Source organism: Vombatus ursinus, unplaced genomic scaffold (genome assembly GCF_900497805.2).
Source record: "Vombatus ursinus unplaced genomic scaffold, bare-nosed wombat genome assembly UNPS02014798.1, whole genome shotgun sequence".
Classification (NCBI taxonomy): domain Eukaryota; kingdom Metazoa; phylum Chordata; class Mammalia; order Diprotodontia; family Vombatidae; genus Vombatus; species Vombatus ursinus.
This window is the reverse complement of record NW_020954576.1, coordinates 3,438,278-3,456,501: the sequence shown is the minus strand read 5'-3', so window position 1 is coordinate 3,456,501 and position 18,224 is coordinate 3,438,278.

The following is an 18,224-nucleotide window of genomic DNA, read 5'->3' as shown; positions in this document are numbered from 1 at the left end:
GATAGAATGTTAGGAGTGAGTGACAGCAAGGAGGCTAGCTTGAACTGTTGAATTAATAATGATACTGGGATTGTTAAGAAAAGTGCTTTATAAAGCCTTAATGCACGATGTAAAATGTAAGGTATTATTATTTTATGTCAAGGAAAATCATTTTTAGATTAGAAACGATAGAACAAACATGGTTAAGAGAAAGCCTACATTAAGGAGAGCCAAAAGAACATAAGAAGAGCTAACATTTGTATAGTAGTCAAAAGCTTATAAAGGACTTTATAGATATAGCTACACAGATATATATGGATACATATATATTATTATTACATTTGATCCTCACAAAACCCTTCTAAGGTAGGTCTTATTATTATAATTTAATTAATAATTTAACAGATTGAATAGATGAGGAAACTTGGCTGAGAAAGGTCACATGCTTCCTCCACAGTCACACAGCCAGTAAGTGTCTGAGGCAGAGTTTTGATGCAGGTTCTTTCTGATTCCAATTCCAGTGTTCTATCCATCATATCACAGGTGAAAAAAAAAAAACAGAAACACTAAAATGAAGGCAAACTCTGAGTAATTGTAATAACCAATCAGTGTCAGAATGCAGATAATTAAACACACTTCTCTTCTCTCTGAAGAGAAGAAGGGGACTATGGAGGGTCAAATATTTTATATATAGTCAGGGTCACTGAAGATGGAATTATTGAGGAATAGGTTTGGGGGAGATGAGTAAAAGACAAAACAGATTTTTGTTTATTTTTTCAAAATTAAATTTTTTAAAAGATAAAATTAAAGGTCAAGGGAGATGAAAAAATATTAAAAGAAAGCTTAGCTTTTTCAAAATACATTTGAATTCCCCACCCTAGATGTCAAAAGAAGTTATAATATGTGATATTGTGTTAGACATCCTGAAGAACTATGAAACAGAGGGTTGAGAGAAAACTGGACATAGGTCGCTGTTATCCAAGTTTTCAGAAAGGAAAAACAGGTAGAATCAGAAACTACAACAACTATTTAACATCATTCCCTAGAAAAAGTCTGCTACAGATTATTAAATGAATAGTTTGTGGAAGGAGAATCACATAGAGGAAATAAAAGAGATTACAAAATATAAACATGCCAGACTAATTTCATTTACTGTTTTGACATGGTTATACTCCTCCAGTGAAGTTTTCCTCAGTTGCCTTATAGTGGTATGGAGGTGACCCTAGCTTCTTTAACACATACTTGCCATGTTAGGTCCTAACAAACTAGAAAGATGCTAGGCATGAACCTGGTGATCCATTGTGTTATCTGTTATCTCTGGACCAACCAAGCTAAAGTTTGAAAGACTAGTCGTCATCAGAGGTTCAGCCACCAGATGATAAATATATTTGACTATGGCAACTCATGAAGATGGCCCACTAAAGGCACTGGGAAGTGCTTCTATATTGGTGTAGGGGACAATTATGGTGATGCAAAATGAGAAATGTATTTTAAATTAAAGGTTCCGAGTTCAAATCTTGCTTCTAGTACTTAATACCTTAGTAACCTTGGATAAGTCACCTACTTCCAGGGCCTTGGTTTTCTCATCTATAAAATGAAGTGGAGGGGGGGAGGGGCAGGGATGAAGTTGGATCAGATGGATTCTAAAGTATAAATTCCAGATGTAAATCTAGGATTCTATGATCCCATGACCTAGATTTATACTTGTCTCTGTCATCCCTCTGTGACTTCAAACTAGTCATTTGATTCCCTGGGCCTCAGTTTTCTCATCTATAAAATGAGAAGATTAGAGTAGAAGCTATCTAATACACCTACCAGTTCTAAATATATGATCCTATTATCCTAACCATAAAACTATGAAATCACCTTTTAGTGAAAATGCTTTGGACTAGTGTATGTGGATTTCAGCAAGGTAGATGGATAATGAAAGCTATTAGAGAACAGCTCCATGGACAAAGTAGATAAACGTGGGAAGGATGATAATACAATTCAGTGTGTTTCTAGGTAGTTGAATAACTATATCTGAAAATCTGGATTAATGGATTCCCGTTAACATTGGGATATAAATTCCTTATTAGAAGTTGTTATCATTGTTTGTTCAGTTGTATCCAACTCTTCATGACCCCATTTGGGGTCTTCTTGGCAAAGATACTGGAGTGAGTTGTCATTTCCTTCACCAGCTCATTTTACAGAAAACTGAGACAAACAGTGTTATGTGACTTGCTCAGGTTGACACAGCTACTAAGTGTCTGAGGCCATATTTGAACTCAGGAAGATGAATCTTCTTAACTTCAGGCCCAGCGTTCTGTGCACTACGGCGCCACCTAGCTGCCCATTGTGGGAAGGGACTACTTCAATTCATTGAATTTGTATCCCCAGCGCCTAGCACAGTGCCTGGCAAATAGTAGGGACTTAATAAATACTTGTTGATTGATTGCTTGAGTGTTAATTAGATCTGTCTTTGGCCTTGTCCATTTCGATGTATTTTTTTAAATCAATTATTTGGATGAAAATAGAATAATATTAATCAAATATGAAAATGAAAAAATCTGGGGAAAATAGCTAATATTGTGGATAACAGAATTAGAATCCACAAATATCTCAACAATATCTATAGAATGATGGACTGAATCTAACAAAATGATATTTAATAGAGAAAAGCATAAAATTCTTTACTTAGGTCCTAAAAATTAACTGTACAATACCAGGCTCCAGAGACATGGCTTAACAGCAGATTATATGAAAATGACAATAATTTTGGTAGACAATGAAATCAGCATGAGTTGATAATGTATCATTGCTTTCCTCAAAAGTAGTTTGATCATAGGTTTTATATATGCAGTTTCCTGAACAAGAGGGGGAATTCTCCCAATAGAATTACACTATACTGGTAGTTGTTGTAGTTGCTATTCACTCTGTCCACTATGCCACCTACCTGCCCCTCACGCGGGGCATCTGCAATTATGTTTTTGTCAGGTGGCACAATGGATAGAGCTTGAGGCCTGGAGGCAGGAAGATCTGAGTTCAAATCTTGCCTCAGACACTTACTAGCTGTGTGAAGTTGGGCAAGCTACTTACCTGTGTTTGCCTCAGTTTCCACATCTGTAAAATGAGCTGGAGAAAAAAATGGCAAACCCCAGTATCTTTGCCAAGAAAATCCCAAATGAAGTCACAAAGAGTTGGATACAACTGAACAGCAGCATACTGATCATGTCATACCTGGAATATCGGGCTCATTTCTTAACATTGTACTTTAAGAGGGGCGTTGACCAACTGGAATGGCACAGGGAGGGCTGCTAAGAGTATGAGGGAACTCAAAGTCATGTCCTTTGAAGAATCCTTGAAAGAGTGAGAGATATGGATTCTAAAGAGTAAAAAAAGTTAGGAAAATTTAATAGATGTTTTAGAGTATGTGAAGGAATAATCCTTAAATTATACAAATTATTCCCAAAAATATGAAAAGGCACTCTGTCACCCAATTTTGTGTATGTGAAACAAATCTAGTCTTGCTTCCAAATCTTAACCAAAAAAAAAAAGCACTGAAAAAGAAAACTATACTCCAACTTCACTGGTGAATTTAGATTCCAAAACGTTAAATAAATTTTAACAAATAGAATGTATCGAAAGACAGTTGCCATGACAGAGTAGACTTTATCTCAGTAATACAAAGCTAGTTTAATTCAATTCAATAAACACTTATTTAACAGCTACCATGTATTCTTTGCTAGAGGAAGGGAAACAAAGACAAATAATTCAAGGGTCCCTGCCCTCAAGCAGTTTACTGGGGGGACAGACGTATTGTTGTTGTTTATCCTTTGTTTTCAAAGAGAATCAGCAACATTATGGAGTGTTGACTTCTAGAGAGAAGTGGGTTTAAGTGAGGCAGAGTTGTGCAAAGTCTTCAACCTCAGTCTGTCTTCCAGAGTCATCAAGTCCATAGACAAGACAAAAGGCAGGATGATTGGTGATGGCCCAGGATACAGCGTATGACCATTGTGTCTTTGATGTCTGACCAAGCTCTAAGCACTCCACAGTGCCTGCTTCAGCTGCTTTCATGGCCATTGGACCAATTTGGTCTCATCTTCCCATTCTGTGTGGGGAAATCTTCACATGATTGAGATAGACATCCCCCTAATTCACAATGAGTTTGAAGCCTGTCGGTTGCTCTCTACCTAGTTTAGCCTGTCTGCTAATATGTCTATTTATGAAGGACCTCTGAAAGGACAACGATGGAATACAACAAATGCAAAGGAAATACTAGATTTCTTCCAACATTGTCATCGCTAGCACAGTCTTATTTGTGTTAGTATTTTCGTTTTTAACCTCAAAAAGATATTTTTTTCAAGATTTCTGGAAAATAAAAGACTTACTGATTCTAAACTAATGTAATTTTAGCCTACATTATGCAATGTAGTGTGGTTATAGATTTTTTCATTTATTAAGCAATCAATATCATTTGATTTTTTAAAAATTTGAAACTTCTGAAATAACATCTCAAATGACAATTTGATTATGTATGTGAATTGCTGAATATTTCAAACATCTAAAAGACGGTTCAATGTACTCTGAATTTGAATGGGATAGATGTGTACAAAGGTAAGTATAATTCAGGGAAGAGTGAGGCAGAAGGAAAGGCAAGGTCTGGATAAACTGTTCTAAGAAAATATGAGTAGGCAGAGAACACTCCAGTGACTACAAAGTACTTTATATCTATGATCTTATTTGATCATAGAAGAGAGAAGATTAGTTAATATATATGTAAATCTAAATAAAAATACATTCATGAATATTTTATGTGTCCGTGTGTGTATGTATGAAATATATGGGATATCCCAAAATCTTAGTGACATTTTAAACTTTTAAATCTTAAACATAATATATGTATGTATCTATATCCATATACACACATATAATTATACACATATATACATAAATCCATATTTTATAGATGAGAAAACAGAGGCACACAGAAGTGCATAGTCCAAGAAAATATAGCCAGTAGAGGCCAGAGCTGAGCTATGAACCCCTGTCTTTGATTCCAATTCAGTGCTTTATCTATTACACTATGGCTGCCTCCAGTATGAGTTAAACGATTAGTATAGTTCATATAAATTGGAAAATATAAAATTATAATATATTACTAGATACAGAAAACACATTTGGTCAAACTATAAAATCATAGATGCTGAGCTGGAAGGGAGCTTAGAGGTCGTTCTAGTCCCACACCCTTTTCTGATACATGAAGGACTACAGCTCTGCTACCTGAGACTTTAATGAGCTTGATTAACATCACACAGGTAGTAAGTGGCAGAGTCAGGATTTGAACTCACATCTTTTGGTTCCAAATCCCACACTTTTCCCACTCTCCATATTGCCCCCCTATAGCTACTCATGATTTTAAAGACAAACCCCTAAAATTAATCAGAATAGAGGGATTCTTTCTTAACAGAATACAGTGGACCTAATCAAAACTAAGAGCCAACATTATTTTCAATAAATACTAGACATACTCTTGTTAAAAAACAGAAACAAATCTAAGAAATCCATTATCACTACTTTTTTTTTTTGGTCATAGCATTGGAAATGGTAACACAATATTATCTAGGTGAGAACAACCCCCAGCCCTCTTCATCCCTGACTCCCCACCAAGGTGAATCACAAGGTGGAGGAGGAGGGAGGGAATAAGCATTTATATGCCAGCTACTACGGACCAGACACTCTGCTAAGCACTGTACAGATATTATCTCATTTCATCCTCACAATAGCCCTGTGAGGTAAATGCTGTTATTATCTCCACTTTACAACTGAGGAAATTGAGACAACGGGAGGTTAAGTGATTTGCTCAGGGTCACTTAAGGAAGGGTCACTTGGGTAAGTCTTACGGCAATATCTGAGTCACATAAATAGTTAACTGACTTGCTCATGGTCACATAGATAAAAGATGTCAAAGGCAGGATTAGGGTCAGAAAGAAATCTAGGTTTTTCTGACCCTATATTCAGTTCCTTAAACTATCAACTACACTGAGCTGCTTCAATTACAGTTAACATAGGGAATATAAAGTAGAGAGAGAAAAATTGGAAAATACAAGATTAAAATATAACTATTTACAGATGATATGATGATATACCTAGGAAGTTTAAGAGATTCAGCATACAAACACAATTCACATTTCTGTATGGCAATCATAAACAACTAAATAAAACAAAGGAAAAGGAGATCCAAGTTTAAAAAGTAAACAAAAAATCTTAATTTTGTATTAATGTATTGAGGACAATATCAGATCTGTATAAGCAAAACTACAAGACTTTAAGGACAAAATAAGGTCCCATATGAACAGTTGAAAAACTGAATATGAACAATTGAAGAAATATTTTTTGCTTATAGAAAAATAGGTTAAACATAATAAAAATGATAATGGTCCCCAAGTTTATATGTATGTATGCATACATATAAATACAGATATATTGTAACACCAATCTAAATAGCTTTGGGATACTTTATCAGATAAAATGATAGAAAAATTTATATGGAAAAACTAGTAGACAAGAATACTCAACAGTATGTTGAAGGAGATGGAAAAGGAGAGTCAACAAAGAAAAAGTTACCCTTCTAGACCTTGAAGCATATTATAATTCTAGAGTTATCAAAATAACCTGTATTAGACTGCCCCTCTACCACCCCCCCAAAAAAAAAGAAGAAAGAAAAAGTTGTCCAATGGAACAAAATGTATACCCTGAGAAATAGATTTAAATATATATAAAAGGTTAATATATGATAAACCTGATGATATCTTACAATGGGGAGAGGAAAAAATGATTTGATAAATGCTGAAAGGAAAAGCAGATACAATTTAGAGAAAAATAAATTTAGATCTATGCTTCATTCAATAGACCACAAGAAACTCTGGTTGGATCAATGAGTTAAATATACAATAAGAAACCATAAAAAAGTTAGGAGAAAATGTAAAAATATGATAGGAGATACATTCTTAGCCATTGAAGCAATGAAAGAACTATTAATGACAAAGTTGATAAGTTTGATTATATAAAAATACAATCAAATTACATAGTGGAAGGATGAAAATAAAGCAAAATATGAGGAGTGGGGAAGGGAAGGGGAAATTTTTCTTGAATGGATGTGCCAGAGGAAAGCTTGACATACTAAATTTACAAGGAATGGGTGTAAGTCTATAAAATCAATACACAGTTTTTGATGGATAAATAGTCAAAGGATAGAAACAGAAAGCTGATGAAAAAAAACCACAAGAGTAAATAAACAATTGAAAAGTCTAATCTTATTAAAAAATAAAAAATTTCAAATGAAATCAACTATGGAGTCCTGCTTCTCATCCATTCCTTTAGCAAAAAATAGATATTAATAGTAAAGTTCCATGTTGACAGCAGGCCTATTGGGAAATGTGTATGCTGGAGAGCAATTTGCAAATATCCAACAAGTCATGTCATGATTCTTAAATTATTAATTACACTGTTGGGAAATGATCTCCAGAAAGATGTCTATAACTATACATGTAATCAAGAAAACTAGGAAAAATGGTAAATAACAAACAGTTGGAGACTAGCTAAGCAGACTATGGCATATGCAATGGGACATAGAGATGATATTATGTATAAGCACCATATAATATTAGCATGCCACATATTATTACAAAATAATATTTTACCATAATGAATAATAAGTGAAGCAGTATGGCATATTTCAGATTGGGTCCTGGAGTCAGAAACTCCTGACTTGAGGCCCTGACTTCAGGCTGTCCTTCATTTTCAAAGAGTATCAATGACATTACTGGGCAATGGCTTGATTTGCTTGTGAATTGAAGTTAAAGAGGTAGAGTTGCACAAAGACATCAGCCTCAATCTCTCTTCCAGAGTCAATGATGTACAGTGGCAAGACAAAAGTCAAGATGACTGGCAATGGCCCGGGATGCAGTGGATTACCTCAGCATCTTTGATGTCTGACCAAGTTCCAAGCTCCACAGTGCCTGCTTCAGCTGCTTTCATGGCTATTGGAACAAATTATTCTCATCTACCCATTCCTCCAGGGGAAGTCTTCACATACTTGGGGTAGGCACCCCCTAACTCACTGACAGGCTTGAAACCAGTCAGTTATCCTCAACCTGGTTTAGCCCATCTGCCAAGACAGTCTCTGTGCATGCTACATCTCCTTGGAACCACAAGTGAGAATTGAGTGCCAGCTGGACACCACAGGTGGATGACTTTGAGACATACTTGCTATGTCACCCCTGGCAAATCATTTAATGTCATAGGTATCTTAAGACTATAAAGTTCAGAGCAGTTGCTGATCTTAATTGATGATAGAGAAGGTTTCCTCATTTATCGGTGTAGAGACAACAATGAAATCACAGGTCAAGACCAAAAAAATGGAGAGCAGAATGACAGCTATAAGGAATTTCTGCATAATAATTCACTTAATAAAATAAATGAAATAATATTTACATACTGACTACAATTGTAGCTAGTGGTTTTGTCACTGATCATATTTCTCTTCATAGAGACTATCATAGAATATGTCCCATGTAAAGGACCCTATTTCTTTAGATACATAGATAGACAGACAGACAGACAGACAGACAGACAGATAGATAGATAAATAGGTAGGTAGATAGGTAGGTAGGTAGGTAGGTAGAGCATTTATGAAATACTTACTATGCTTCAGGCACTTAACTATGCTAAGCACTAGGGATACAAAAACAAGAAAAAAAAGAGTCCCTACTCTCAAGGAGCTGACATCCTAATGTAGGATACAACACACATAAATGGAATATGGTGGCCTAAGGAAGGGGGAGGAAAACCGCCAGCATAGAGAGTGAGCCAGGAAGTGAGAATTCTGATTGGGACTTCTGATTATATGGCAGTTCAAGACAAAGGCTCACCAGTCATTGTCAGCTTCAAGATGGAGTCATCCTCAGTGGGGGAAAGTAGCCATTGTGTAGAGCAAGATAGGAAAGAAGAAAGTGCGTGTGTGTGTGTGTGTGTGTGTGTGTGTGTGTGTGTGTGTGTGAATGTACAATCATAAGGACAGGAAGGGCTAATAAAAAGATAAAGTGAGCTATTGCTAAGTTGCCATTGAAAACTGTGTTTATACAAACCTTAAATTATGGAATTGATTAAATGCCAAATAAAAAGAGAAAAAAATCACATTCTGAAGGATTGTCAATTGAGGAAAGCATCTACTTATTCTGTGCAACTTAGCTGTGTTGTACACATCATCTCACCTGCCTAGGAATGTGAGGTCTTCATATCTCTACTCGTTGAAATTCTTCTCTTCTTCTAGGGCCCAGTTCAGGTGCTACTTTTTTTCTATGATGTCGTCCCTGACCCAATTTCTCTGAAATATTTTTACTTCCAGATGGAGAACGCAAATCTCTCAGGCCACTTTGACTTTACTTCATCATACTCTATTGCTATTGCTATATGTCTCAAACAGATTGTATATTCCCACTAGATTGCAAGCGCCTTTATTTTTCATCTTTTATCTCCCAGCACAATTTCTTTTACATAATAGTTCCTTAATTGATGTTTGTTGAATTGATTTGATTCTATGAATAAGAAGTGGAAGTCAATGATTCGATCAAAGAGGATTGCTGAATGATGTGGGAGCTTGGACTTGATGTTGAGAGCCTCTTAAATTCAAAAATTCTATGAGGCAGTTGAGGGTTTTGAAATCCCCAAATCTCCTTTCTTTTTATAATAGACCATCTCTGAACATTCCCAAAGCTTATCTTCCTACTTCTAGCTGACCTCAAGTGTGTGGCAACACCGAGGGGACTCGACGCTTGGAGATGATAAAATGGTCACCTTATTGGTTGCTAAATGGGAAGAGGTAATGGCTCAGTGAATACTTAAAGGTAATGACCTCACTGTCAGTTGTCTCTTCTCTTCCAGTTGTAAATTGTGTCAAGATTATGTTGAAACACTTCATGGAAGGGGCTGCGCAGGGTCATTAAGCTTCACCCTCCACCCCAGATGCCATGCTGCCATGAACACGTGGCAGATGAAACAAATGTCCTGCCTACGCAAGCCTAAGTCTGGTCTTTGGGATGCCTCTTTCACATTTATTTTTTCCTGATCTTTGGCTAATAAGTATCTGTGTCAGGGTAGACATGTACAGCCTGGAGGTAACCTTGTGTTTTGAGAGGTCTAGAGATTTTGGGTCCTTTTGGACAGAGCTGAGTGGCAACAATGTGAAGAATCAGCTACCCAGCTTTCTTGTTGAAGATGACCACCAATGAAAGGATGAACTTGAGCCTGACTCATTTTGCCAGAAGACATGGACTGGAAGCTTTTTAAATAGGATAGAACTCAAGCAAAATATGGAAGACCTTTTTGGTACCCCACAAGCTGCTTTATGTTCTGATCAGATTGAAGTATCAGACTCCTGACTAGGTATAAGAGTAATTATAAGTTGTTACTGAATCCTATTTTAAGTTGTTCTATCAATGTTCACCATGAGCTTTTTGTATCTTTTAGCATTTCTTTCATGTTTAGGAAATAAATATCTGTCCAATAACTGATTCATATTATACAGGATACCTTTTTTTTTCCTATGCCCTTTGGGGCAGCCCCAGCCATGAGTTACAATCCAAGCTTTAAATAATTTATTCCTAGGGAATGTGTGTGCAGAAAGACAGTAGAAAGGTTTAATGAACTAGAGAGACAGACAGAGAGAGAGAGAGAGACAAAGTCCAACCCCTCTCATTACAGGCAAACTCCTCAAGCACGAAACTGAAGTAGGACGAAAAGCTTTGAGTATGCCCAGAGATGGCCTCAGTTATACTTTCTTGACAGGGTTACTAAACTAGCATATTAGGAGAATGCTGTATGCAACATATACCTACACTTCAGCAACGTACTGACAAAGTCGCTTACAAGGCTAACGGACAAGTTAGAGAGATAGGCTTTGGATAAGAGGTGGATTTAAGGACTGGCAGAATGAGTAGACTGATGTCCACCTGAAGAGAGGTTTCTAGTGGAGTACCTAATTCATCTGTCCTTGACCTAACTGCACAAAAAAAGAATCCTTTCTTCATCAGTGACTTGGATGAAAAAACAGATGGAAAACTTATCAAATTAGTAGATGACACAAATCTCAAAGGGATAGTTTGTACATGGAATGATAGAATTGAAATCTAAACTATCACAATAGCATGATGAATCAAATGTAACATGATAAAACTCAATAGGGATAGATGTGAAGTCCTGAGCTTAGATTAGAAAAATTAACTGAAGAAGAATAGAGTAGGGGGAAATATAGTTAGATCTCAGTTCCTGTGCAAAATACAGAGGGGTTTTAGTGGACAGCAAGTTCAATATAAATCCACAACATGGCATGGCAGTCAAAAAGGCTAATATTGTATGTATGTATGTATGTATGTATGTATATATATTGTATATTATATTTCAATGGATATCTAATGGAACTGAGTTATCACTAATTGGGATACTCCAGCAGGACAGATCACAGCCCATCCATGCCTTTTCATTGTCCAAATTCAAGAGAGTTTAAGAGAGCACCTAGCTGCCCTTAATTTCAAGTCACCAGGACCAAATGAAATTCTTCTGGGTAGTAAGGGTAGTAAGAAGAACTAGAAAATATGACTATTGAGACACTGTCAAGGATTTATGAAAGATCAGAGGAAATGGTAGAGGTCTCACAGGAATTAAAAAGGACAAATGTCCTGATTTTCAAAAAAGGGAAGAAAGTAAAGTCTAAACTTCTGTTGGTTATCTTGCCTTTCTTCCCCATGATAGATGAAAAAGGAGTTTTTCCATTCAGTTTTTTCAATAAATCTTTCCCCTTTATCTGTATGAACATGCCCATTGACACCTTGTTAAGAGGACAGACAACTCTTTTTCGGTTTCCAGTGACTGAAGTCTTCACGGATTGCCAGTGACTGGGGTTGCCACCAAGATAATTGGTTGACAGGAACTCATCCCACCAGTGACCAAGACTATACCCATGTCCCAGGGTCCTCTAAAGTTCTGGACTCACATGGACTGGATCTGATGTAGAAGATGACTCAAATGGTCAGTACTTTCTCTTGGGCTCATTGCTCTCACCTAGAGTTTAGGAAAATCATCAAATATAGCTTTTGGCTTTGAATCTACAACTGTCCATAAAAGGGATTCTCTACCCCTGTATAAGGACTAGAGGTAACATGTAGTACGTATGGAATAGCTTTTTTTTCACCCCACAGAAAAATAAAAAGACACAAAGGACTTGCATAAGCCAATAAAGAAAAAGAGAAAATATGTAAGGCATTCCAAGAAGTACTTACTCAGGTGAAAAAGACAATAACTTGGGTTGCTGTCAGGGCAACCCTATGACATTCTAGCTTTGAGGGGAAGGGACAATAATTATTCAGTGCTTTCTTTCTATATGCCGGGCACTTCACAAAGCTCTAGAGACGGAAAAAACAATAAAGCAAGATAGTCCCTGCTCTCAAGGAGCTTACGTGTTAATAAAGGAAGACAAACTATCAAGACGAGCTGCAAACTAGGTCAAAGGGGAGAGGAAGCTAAAGGCAAGGCTGTTAATGAGGAATGCAGTAGATCAGAGAGGGAGTTGAGCTGGAAGTGAAATTCCTGTCTCCCAAATAATCAACCAATCAATAAACATTTATTAAATGCCTCCTATGTAGCAGGTATGGCACTATATGCTAGGGATACAAAAAGAGGCAAAAAACAGTCCCTGCCTTCAAGAAGCTCACAATTTAAAAATAACGAGACGCTCACAATCCCAAATAGTCCTACACAGTCCCTTCCAATCTCAAATGCAACCGGTTGTTTGGATTCACCTTGAAAAACAATCATACTTTAGAGCAGGGGTGGGGAACCTGCAGCCTCCAGGCCACATATGACCTTCTAGGTCCCCAGTTTGGATTCAGTAGAAGGGCCACACTTGAGGACCTAGAAGGCCACATGTGACCTCGAGGCCACAGGTTACCCACCCTTGTTTTATAGTCAAAAAAACAGATGCCTTTCTTCTACTAGACCTGCACTGATTAAATAATCCACTGTAATAGTTAGGGTTGACAAGATCTCTATCTCTTTCCCTCCACCTCCCTCTCCCTGTCTATTGGTCACATTAAGTCCCCTACTGCTCCTCTAAGGGCAGGGATCACATGACCCCTTCTTTCTCCAAGCTGAAGGAGCTTCTCTTCTTGGGCTGGAGGGATGGATTTCTTCTCTCAAAAAGGAAACTTCTCCTTCTCTGGCTAGAAGAGTAGATTCTAGGACTTTCAACCTTAGACAGCTCCCAAGGCTGACAGTGCCTAGCAAATCTCCCTGTGCTCATCAGAAGGTTAGAATCTAGCATCATGATGCTTAGGCAATTGAAATTTGTCCTCTGTCCCACAGGAGGTTTGTTCAAGAATACTGTCCATGAATTCCATTCTCAGGCCAATAGGTGAGCACATCTCTTTCTGCCATATACTTTGGTAGGAACTCTATTAATGTCCAGACTGCTGATTTCCCATCTTGGGCTGGGAAAGTATACTCTAAGAGCTGCAGTTTCAGCCTTCAACCTGTGCTCTGAAAGTTGGGTGGGAGTGTATGTAGCTCCCATTTGGTTCTGATCTATAGCTTTTACTGATTCCTGTGAAGAGGATATTGTGGAGGCAGCTAGGTGATGCAGTAGATAGAATGACAGCCCTGGAGTCAGGAGGACATGAGTTCAAATGTGACCCCAGATACTTAACATTTACTAGCTGTGTAACCCTGGACAAGTCACTTAACACTGATTGCCTTGGGAAAAAAAGGATATTGTACAAATGGACAGGCATCTCCACTACCCCCACCCCAACTCCTCCTTAGAACATAGGAGGGGAGGAGGAGAACAGTCTATCATTCTCTTTAATAGGCCAGCATAGAGGAGCAGCTCCTCTGATAAGAGCCCATCCTCCTCCCTCCCTAGCTCCAGTCTACCAATCATCTTAGGAAAAACTCCATTCCCTAGAAACCAGTCAGGAGTTATCTTTGCCCTCTTAACAAAATATCAATAGGCAAGTCCATATTCTATAGGGGATGATGTATATTTATCAAATTTATCAGCAGACAACTTCTATGTTGACATAGAATCATTAGTTACTACTCTTTTGGAACAACCATTCAGCCAGTTACAAAACCAATTAATTATTCTAGTCATATTTCTCTCCAACTTTTCTTCAAGAATACATAAGACCCTTCATCGAATGTTTGCAAAACTCTAGGTAAACAATTTCTACAGCATGCTGTTGATCTTCCAATTTCATAACCCTTTCAAAAAGGAAATAAGGTTAGTCTGCCCTGACCAGTTCTTGATGAAACCATGTGGGCTATTTGTGATTAACACTACCTTTTCTAGGTATTCATTAATCATTGCTTTGATGATATATGCCAGAATTTTGCCAAGAATCAAAGCAAATCTCGTTGGATTAAAGATTCCATTTCTCTCTCTCTCTCTCTCTCTCTCTGTCTGTGTCTCTCTGTGTCTCTCTGTCTCTGTCTGTCTGTCCATCTGTCTGTCTGTCTGTCTGTCTGTCTGTCTCTTTCTCTCCTTCCCTCCCTCCCTCCCTCTCTTTCTTTTGGAAAATAGAACATTTGCCCTTCTCCAGTCCTGCTGTACTTCTTCCATTCTCCATAATATTTATGATATCATTGATAATGACTTAATCACCACCTCCACCAGTTCCACCAGGACTCCACATGACTTGAACTCATCAGTGGCATCTTATTATTTCCTTACTTATCTTTGGTCTTAGCTCAGCTAAGCCATTTTTGTTCCATCCTTTCCAATACAAATCTTCATCTTCAATAAGCATGTAATAAGCACTTACTATGTGCCAGGCACCATTCCAAATGCTGCAGATACAAAGAAAAGTAAAAAAAATACAGTTGTTGTTGTTGTTGTTCAGTTGTTTCAGATTCTTCTTGACCTCAATTGGGTTTTCTTGGCAAATATACTGGCGTGGTTTGACATTTCCTTCTCCAGTTCATTTGACAGATAAGGAAACTGAGGCCAACAGGGTTAAGTGACTTGCCCAGGGTCACACAACTAGTAAGTGTCTGAGGCCAGATTTAAACTCAGGAAGATGAGTCTTCCTGATTTCAGGCCCAGCACTCTATCCATGGCATCAACAGTTGCCCTAAAAATACAGTCCAATGCCTCACATTCTAAGGGGGGATGTAACACACAAACAACTATATACATATAAGATATATACAAGGTAAGTAGAAGCTAACCTTAGAGGGAAGACAGTAATTGGCTGGGGGTGGGGAGGAGGGAAGAAGAAATGGGAGGGAGAGATTGGAAAAAGTTTATTGTAGAAGGTGGGATTTGAGTTGAATCTTAAAGGAAGCCAAGGAAACCAGGAGGTAGCCTTGAGAAAGGAGAGTATTCTACACACAGAGGACAGCCAAAGAAAAGGCCCAGAGAGGTGAGATGGAGTTATTGCAAGAAGGCCAAGTTTGTAGTATTACAGGGTATATGGAAGGGAGTAAAGTATAAGAAGACTGGAAAGGTAGGAAGGGGCCAATCTGGGAAGGGCTTTAAAAGCCAAATGGAAGATTTTATATTTGATCTTGGGAGTAATAGGGAGCCACTGAAGTTCATTGAGAAGGAGAGTGACATAGTCAGACTTGTGCTTTAGGAAAATCACTCTGGCAGCTGAGTAAAGGAGGCAGTAGAGTGGGGAGATACTAGAAGACCAACCAAAAGGCTACTGCAGCAGTCCATGTGTGAGGTAATGAGGGCTTGTACCAGTGGATGGCTATGTACACAGAAAGGAGATTATATGAAAATGTCTATTTCCATTCTTGCAACCCTAGGTCAGGCCTTGATCATTTTCTGACTTGACTATTGCAATGGTCTCCTAAATGCTCTCTTCAACTTAAGTTGCTCTCCTCTCCAGCCCATTGTGTTCATAGCTACCCAAGTGATTTTCCTAAATTACAAATCTAATCATGTTACTACCCTCCTCAATAAATTCCAAGGGCACTCTATTGTGTCTAGGATCAAATATAGACTCCTTGGCTTGAATTTAAAGTCCTTCATAATATTGCCCCAACATATCTTTATGTATTACTACCCTTCTGAAATTCTCTGGCCTAGTCAAACTGGTTTTCCTGCTGTTCCTTACATATAATCTTCCATCTCCCTTTTCCAGATCTTTTCATTGCCTAGCTCCATGCCTAAAACACATTCCCCCCTCATTCCACTTTGAAGAATCCTTTGATTCTTTCAAAATTCTGTTCAAGTGCCACCTTCCACATGAAACCTGATCATACCAGCTGTACTGGAGTACTCTCCCACCCCAAAACTTGTTTATTTGTTTCTACTTTTATATTTTTATATTTTTCACATTCTTATTGATAAACATGTTGTCTCTTCTCATAAAACATTAGCTTCTTGAGGAATGAATTGGATTGTTTCTTTTTTTTGGTTTTAGGTCTCAGGGCCTAGTCAAGGGTCTGGCACACTTAAAATACTTGATTGATTGATTAACAACCAATACTGAATGCACTTTCTCATGTAATTCCCAATTCACTGGTCATCATGGGGAAGTTGGAATACTTCCCTCTACCAAATCCAAGCTGCCTTGCTTCCTAGATCACACACGCACCCTCAGCCCATGCCTATACTTTCCAAGTCTGGAACTATAATCAATCAATTCTGCCATCACTACTGGAAAATGAACCTCAATTTCTTTCCCTGTGACTCAATTCACCATTCCTAAAATTTTCCATAGCAAAATGATTGTCTCTAGATACAAATTCCCTATATGTGCTATCTCCCCTATTAGAATATAAGTTCCTTAAGCTTTGGTATTCCCAGTGCCCAGAACAACACTTGGTACATACTAAGTGGTTAATAAGAGGTTTTTTCTTCATTCATTCATCAATTATTTATTGTACCTTTCATCAATTGTGTGACTATAAAGATGCGGTCTGATGAAGAAAACTATTTTTGAAAGTTGGCCTATTTATTTCCTTTCCTTTCATTTCCTCAAGAATGCCCCTGATGTGCATGTAAATTATTGTTGTAAAAAATTTTAGATGAAAAAATAGGCAGGAGTTGATATATTTTCAGTTATTTCTGAAAATAAAAATCTCTATGATTTTCTCCAATTGTTAAGTTTTCTCCCTCTTTCAGATATCTTGAAAATCAATCCTTCAATACCCTCAGAAATAAATCACTTCCAACACAAAATTCTACTGGGTATATTTGCTTCACTTTTTCCATCTTTGTTCTATTGGTACCATTTCTAATTCTTCATAGAGTCTAACTATGATAGCTCCACTATCATTGACAGAAAAAAATTATTTATTTCAGAGACATTAATAGATTTTTTCATTTTTCATGTTTGTTGCACATCTTCCAGTTTCATCTCTAAATGGTCTCTGAAGGTCAAGTCAACAAGTATTTATTAAGCACTTACTATGTGCTCTAATTTCATTCTGTTTCATACTAAACATCATATTATTTTCCCTTTCATTGTTTTTCCAGTTTCTAAGACAACATTACTCAAAACCTTCATCAATCCTCTCCATATGGCTTCCTGAATCAATGCATATTCTAAATTTAAGTTGCCCTTGACTATCACATCTCTCCGCCTGGCCAAAAGATCAAGAATTTGCTTGCTCAGGTAATTTACAGGTTCATTTTTTTCCTCCTCATTGCAGCAATGGCATTATACTAGTTAAATTTCCATAGGAAATGGTAATGATCAATGTCACTATCTGTTCTTTTATCCAATTTCCATTTTTCAGCATCAAGGCCTTGTTTAAATATGTTAAGTACTATTTTAGTCTATTTTAACAGAGACAGAGAGTCCTGAACAAAGAAAGTGATAGCCCCTGTTCTGCTCTGGTCAGACTAAATCTAGAGTAATATGCTTGATCCTGTTTGCTACATTTTAAGAAGGCCACTGACAATGTGGGACTCATATATAGATAGTCATTTCGGATGGTAAGAAACAAACAAAGAAGGAAGGAAGGAAAGGAAAGGAGGGAGAGAAAGAAGGAAGGGAAGGAAAGAGGAAAGAAAGGGGAAAGAAGAAAGAAAGAGAAAAAGAACAAAAGACAAGGGGATAAAGAAGAAACAAAGGGAGAAGGAAAGAAAGAAAGGAGAGGAGAGGAAGAGAATAGCCATTCAATGTGAAAGATGGTTTGAGACCTCTGTTTTGCAGTTAAAAAATCATAGAAGCTCAAAATTTCAGATTTGAAAG